The sequence below is a fragment of the Nematolebias whitei genome, chromosome 12, assembly GCF_014905685.2.
Source record: "Nematolebias whitei isolate Nwh7 chromosome 12, NemWhi1, whole genome shotgun sequence".
NCBI classification, from domain to species: Eukaryota; Metazoa; Chordata; class Actinopteri; order Cyprinodontiformes; family Rivulidae; genus Nematolebias; species Nematolebias whitei.
In genome coordinates, this window is record NC_056509.1 from 32102011 (window position 1) to 32109323 (window position 7313).

The following is a 7313-nucleotide window of genomic DNA, read 5'->3' on the forward strand; positions in this document are numbered from 1 at the left end:
GTGCTCCAGAGGAACGGCAACTGCCCTAAATAAGCAAATGGGGTTACAGGACTTGTGTTAACTTTGTCTCCTGGGTAATGAGATAAGACTAGGTTCTGTAAATTTGTGGGAAAATGCAATTCTGAGTGAATAAAGTAATTTGTAATGTAAAACTTAATAATTTGATTTGCTTGCAGAGTTTTCTGAACTAATGGAAGCTGGGAAGAGAAACTGCAACGGCCAGCATCCTTACGTATATCTGCTGTCCTGTTAAAGGGTGTTAATTTGAAATTAGTGTATTTCATCACGTCTCGATGAAATGGCCTTTCATCTTGTTTAAGTGCTCTGATAAAAGAAAAAAACTTGACTGTCAGCGTTGTGTAAAAACTGTCCGAAAAATGATTAAAATGGACACGGCAACAAAGTCGTTCTCCATGACTGATTTATGTAATTTCCTTTCCTGTCATTTACATCATTGGGGAGAACAGCTAAAAATCGATCTTTAGCTACTTCTCTGGCTTTAATTGATATTCCCGGCTTTTAAATTCAGTTGAAGGCTTGCCCATAAATGCAGCCGTTGCACTTCATGTGCTTCATTCGTTTTATCTCTCTAAATACACAACTCTAATCCCATCAAAGGCAGGGAATATCCCACGAAGGCCAACGGTGGGGAGCCAATGAAGCAAATGAGTGGAGTATTAGTATTCATGGGTTTTCTGTGGGAATGCTCCAAGTTTTAGCGTAGTTATCTTACGGAAAGTGGATGGAGGTCATCTACACATTAAACAATTCAATACACAGATGAAAATGTCAGAAGATGAAACCAAAAATGAGCTAAAAAAAATGATGATGTCTGCAGAGGCTTTAATAAACAATTTTCATTTCTATCAGCCCTCAAGACTTTAATGGAGTCACCATGGAGCACCATCTTAGCACCAACATAACTGGTTTGTTCCACTTTGGAGTAAGCTGTTTGGGGGAAGAATCCGTTTTGTGTTGTGTGTTTCCTTGACTGATGAAGCCTTCCGGATGGAAGGTGAAACGTTTCAGAAAATAAAAGAAAGAAGAAACTGTCCAGATGACCTGACTGAAAATTGTTGGATTGTGTACCTGGATTATTGAGCATGGACTTTTTTTGATTTTAATGGAGTGTATATTTTTCATTTGAACATGATTTTAATTACCGGTAGGTAAAATGAATGATCTGAAGTCACATCTCTTCATATCATCTGTTCATTTTTTTTTTTCTCAATATATATATATATATAAAACATGGTAATGTACAAGATGTTAAAGTTCATGATGTCTGTTAAAACGTGCTGCTGGTACATAAAGTGGAAAGAAGATGGTTGGGCTGCTGTGACAACATTTGGTTCCACAGATGATAACAAGCGACACATCGATACCCCTCGTCGCTGAAGTATTTGAATGGTGAACGTTTGTAGCTTTCAAGATGAGTGTTTTTCTGGTTTGGAATTGAACGTGGAAATGCAAGTAAACCTTAATGTTGTTTGGTGCAAGGTATTCAAGCGGGTAGGAGTTACAATGTATAAAAACAGAGGTAATTTTTTTTTGCTTGTCCGAGGCAGCAAAGCGTGACAAATCCTGACGAGTAGAAGGAACATTTTATCCACTACCAGGATCAATGGCAGAACCAGGAGGTAGCCAGCGGTGGCCAAGGCCAGCATAGATTAATCTTTGGCCACCCTAATCATTTGAGAAAACAATATTTTCAAGCAATATAAAAACTAGAAAGATCTCGGTCGCCAGTTTACATATGATGATGACCATCTTGGATTCTGACATGGCAACCCAATTTTCGATAACTTAAGAAAGGCTTCTTAAGCCTAGATGCAGCCACACACCAAACTGAATGTCGGCACCTCACTTTTAGCTCAAAAGACAGACAGACAGACCTCTCCATCTTCGCTCTGCGACGAGGGACAAAAAATGGATGAGAGCTTTAAAATCTGAATGTGACACAACTGAAACTAAATCTAAATTAATAATCTGAATGCTGACAGATTATGAAAAAGCTACTTTTTAAAAAGTCACATGGCAACAAAAAAAAGTTCTGCTGCTCAATAAATCCACTGCAGTTCATGTTAAAATGGCCCAATTAGTTGAGATTGTTTCCCTTAGCCTAAAATGGGGAACAGAAAAACAACTTTTACAGGACTGAACAGTTCAATCGAGAACTCTCATTTAAGGCCTGAAATAAATGTTTGCTGCTTTGATGAACTCTAAATTGACGCAAAGCATTGTTATTATTCCAGTACAGCAGGTAAACAAAATTCTGAGTGAGAGGGGACAAGTCCAAGATCATCTTTAACTTTTATGGACAGTAAATTTAACACCCAGTCTGCCCATTCATCTGCTTGTTTCTGTTTAAAAGTCTAACATCAAAGCAGCACAAGGACGGTCTTTCATTCATTTTGTTCTTTTAAACACAATAATACAAATACAGTGAAAGAAGCTCGAGCTAATTTTCTCTTGTGGGATTAGCAGCAGGGCTAGTTCCCAACACGAGTGGCATTTTGACAGTATAATTTTCTGCCATTGTTTGAAAAGAGCAGCAGTGGTGTCGACGGCCATCAGAAGCTAACGAGCCGAAGAGATGGTTTGGGTAATTAGTCACTCGATACCCTTTGAGGAATTTGTAACGGGGAGATGCAGTTAGACATTTACAAAGTCAATCAAATCAATTACACAGCTAATTTAGATTAATTCGTCGATGTTTTAGCAGCAAATCTGCAAACAATGAGTCAGTTCAGTTTGGAGTCATTTTGTTTCTTTGATAATTTAAATCTATGAAGAGTTTGATCATTTCCTTCAGCTATCATACAGAATATGGAGTAAAATAAACTGAGCTTGTGCTTTGTGACTCATACAAAACCATTTTTAAACACATCATATCTCTGTGATACTGAACAGTAAAAAAAAAAAAAAAAAAAATCTGACTCCAAGCTTTTCATGCTCCAGTCCTCCCAATTATACTGTGAAAGGTGCTGGCAGGTTAAGGCGGTGGCTAATTGCTGACACCGGAGTCCATCCATGTGTGTCAAATCATCTTCATTCCCTGTGGGCCTGCCTGGAACTGATTGTCAGGAGAGATTTTTGATTACAAGAAGCTTTATACCTCAGCCTTCAAAGTGTTTTTTCATTCTGTCCTAATTCCAGATATGCAACAAGCTGATCAGCACCTCAGATGATCTATACTTAACTAAATAAATTCACATTACAGGGACAGAAGTGTCCATGACAATAAAAAATGAGATATTTCACAGTAGAAGGGGTTGTTTTTGTACACTGCAGTGGAAACAGGGAATATCTACAGCTTATAACCTGATGTATGTTTCTGAAGACTCAAACTGACAACGTGCGTAAGAAACACTAGTGAACTAAATTCTAAAAATCAAGCAGGATAATTGCTGCCATCACTTGCAGTGAAGGCTCTTATGGCTGCAGCAGGCCAGATGTGCATTGTTTTGGGGATCTTAATGATTCTCCTCCCCCAAAAGCAATATTTTACTTGGAATAAAGAAAGAGAAGGAGGCGAAAAGCAGAGATGTGTTTGTCAGGAATGTCTGTGCCTCAGCCGATCCCCCATCTTCCTCCCCTCTCCAATCACTAAGCTGTCAGGCCTGATTTAAAGTGCAGGGACACCAACAGGTCGGTCACTCTCACGTCTCTGACTGTGCACTATTTCACCACCGCCGGGGTCAACTTCAAAGTTCAAGCATGAAAAAAAATAGATAAATAAAAAGAAATCACTGCTGTTTAGAAGGTAATGTGTGTACTAATTATAAAACCATGGAGGAGGACTTGCACACACCAATAAGCAACAACAACGTCTGGATTGCAGGGTGCCTTTTCCAGCTGCAAAAACCAGGACTGACTCGTCAGAGAATGAGGGTGTCCTAATGCTGCCGGGTGCACCTGTTGCTGTTACCATGGAGGATGTGCAACAAGTATCTTTCAAAGTACCATTCACAAACCAAGACCTTGGGTTTTCTGAGAAGTACATTGTATCATAACAAAACTGTTTATTTTACTTTACACCTGCCAAAGCTTTTAACCCCTTACAGGCTATTGTCCCAAATTCACCTCAAACTTCTGGTTTGAGCTGGTCACTAATGATTGCCGATGCATTTTCTACACATACCAAAGATTATATTGGAAGTACTTTGCTGCCATCCAGAAGTTGGCCCTCTGGACTGTGCAGCAAAGTTATTTTGCAGTCCGTCCATCCATTATCTTTACAGGGTTCTTGGTTTTCACGTCGCAGGGCTCACTGGTGCACATATCCACCTATCACTGAGGCGGGGGACACCCTGGACAGGTCTCCAGTCCATCACAGGAACACAGAAACTTTGCAGTAATAGGTCATATTTGATGCACTATAATGAAGGAACAGCAATAATTGTACAGAAAATTATGTTTTAAATAAATTCCAAAGCTCTATTTCAGCAAATAGCAACATTAATAAAATAATTTACATTACATATATTCATAAAATAATGTATATTATATCATTATCGTTATCCGCTTCTTCCTTAAGACAGAAAATTTGCCTAATTACTATCAAACCCAATGGTGCCTAATGTAGCTAATTGGCAACATCCCTTCATTTTTTTATTTGTTTGTGCAAATTTTAATTATGCATCGGCATTACAGGAAAAATACAAATCATGCATTTTTTTTAATATAACTAAATAAATCCAGGCATTAAAATTTTAAAGTTGTACTCTGCACTAAAACTCAATAACTCATTCAATAAATAAAAATAAAAGTGGTGGGTTCACTTTGTGTTATGGCTTTAAGATGAAACAGATGTTATTTATTATACAGCATCTGGGTTTGGTTGACTTGATATAATGTTCAGAACCTTTTTTTTTTTTTATTAGTTTTTTTTAATTTTTTTATTAGAGCTATTCAGGGCAGCACGGTGGCGCAACTGGTAGAGCTGCTGCCTCTCAGCAAGCAGGTCCTTGGTTCAAACCCCGGTCCAGGGGCCTTTCTGGGTGGAGTTTGCATGTTCTCTCCGTGCATGCGTGGGTTTTCTCCGGGTGCTCCAGTTTCCTCCCACAGACCAAAAACATGCATGTTAGGCTGATTGGTAACTCTAAATTGTCCCTAGGTGTGAGTGAGAAAGTGAATGGTTGTTTGTCTCGTTTGTCTCTATGTGGCCCTGTGATGGACTTGCGACTCGTCCAGGGTGTACCCCGCCCCTCGCACAGTGATTGCTGGACATGGGCACCAGTGACCCCCGTGACCCAAAATGGAATAAGCGGGTAAAGATAATGGATGGATGGATGGATGGATGGAGCTATTCAGTGAGTTCCCATTTAACCTGCATGTTCTTGAATGGAACTCTTAAGTTGTCTCTAGTGGGAATGGTTGTGTTATTTGTCTCTGTGTCCCTGTGATGGAGTTGACACCTGTCCAAGGCATCCCTCACTTCTTGCATAGTGACTGCTTGAGACAAATGAACAAAGAAAATGAGTGAATGAATGAATAATTAAATGAATGTATGACTGAATGGCTGATTGTTGCATTTACAAGCGTGAACTTAAAGCTGAGTTACAACCAGCCTCTTAAATGGGTCGATCCACTCCCTGGCTGTTCAGACGCACATATTTATCAGATGTAACATGAGTGCCAACCTTCGGCTGCTATCACTGCGTTAGTAAATGACTTTGTCAGTGATTTTGGCAGCTGGAGCTACTGATTCATGTCTCTGTGTGTCTGTGAAGAGAACAGTCCTCACCTGCTGACAAAATCAGCTTTTACACACTCATGTCTACAACCACCGAGCAAAAGGCTGACTTTTACTGATGATACTAATGAGTGATGATAATAGACCTGATGCTGACTGTGATGAGACCCCCGTCAAATGCAAGAAATCATTAAACCGGAGAACTTTTCTTTTAAAAGTATGATTATTTTTCAGGGCACATAGTGTATTTGTTACATTCAATTAACAAACAAAATTATTTGGGTTAATCTTTGAATACATTTCTGCCAAGTTCATTTATATCGTCCAAAACTGTCTAAATTATTATAAATATAAATTATTCAAATCTAACTCTTCAAACTCACTTTTTTTAAAATCTCTTGATACCTTCAAAAATATAGAAAATAAAGAAAAAAATATGAATATCATCTTTTATTGTGGTCACACATCAGTATAACTTTTACAGTTTGATGATTAAAGACAAGTTCCCATCATCTAGCGATGAGTCGGAGAAATAATATTTTCAAGGATGTAAAAAAAAAATTGACTTGAACAAAAAATATGTCGGAGATAAAACTGTAGGCAGCAAATATACAGAGGTGGAGTATCTGTTAATCAGAAAACACAACAAAAAGCTCCTGTTTTGTCTCACCGGTCCCAGAAACTTCTTCCAAAAATTCTGTAACTTTGATAAGATGCTATTTAAATTATTCCAGTTTGTTTTACTGCTGGTTGTGGTGCACACCAGCTTTCATAATGTGACACAACAAGAATCTGATGAACTTTGACCTTGGAGTTCAGCTTGAATGGTTTCCTTGGCTCTTTTTCCATCCATAAGCACTCTCTACCTGAACAACCTGAAGTTGCATTTTCTCTTGCGTCCACATCCTGGGAGGTTGGCCACACATCCATGGACCTTATACTTTTTAATAATATTGACAACTGTGGTCACAGCAGCATGAAGCTGTTTGGAGATGATCTTGTAGCCTTTAGCTTTAATCTGTGATCTTCTTTCAGAGCTCCTCAGACAGTGGCTCCATGTTCAGTGTTGTGAACACAGTAAAACCAAGAACCAACCAACAAATAATTTCCTTTTACAATGTTTTGTTTACTTTATCACAAATTAAAGTATGCTTTTAAATTTTTTTTCTCACCTTTCATGAGAAATGAAGCATTGTTTCAATGAGCTGTAAGGGGAACAACAAATTTATCTATATCTCTGTCACAGTGGCTTCTACTTCTATTCCAGTGATGTAATCGTGATATAACATCACTGAAAATGTGCATCAGATGACACTGCGAGGACACAATGAGAACACGGTGAACAGAAACTTGAGTGCTGCAGTTTGGCAGGATGATAGCTGAGTTTGTGAAAACTGATTTTGAATTTAATCCTGCCGTCTGATAGAACTGACTGAACAAATACAGTTTTTGAACTTTATCTTTTTAAGTTTTTTAAATCTCTTTTTATATTCTTGAAAGACAGACACACAGGAATTTGAAGCACCTGCACAGGAGTTTAGAAACACTTATCTATCTATCTATCTATCCACCAGCTTACATTTATATATATATATATATATATATATATATATAT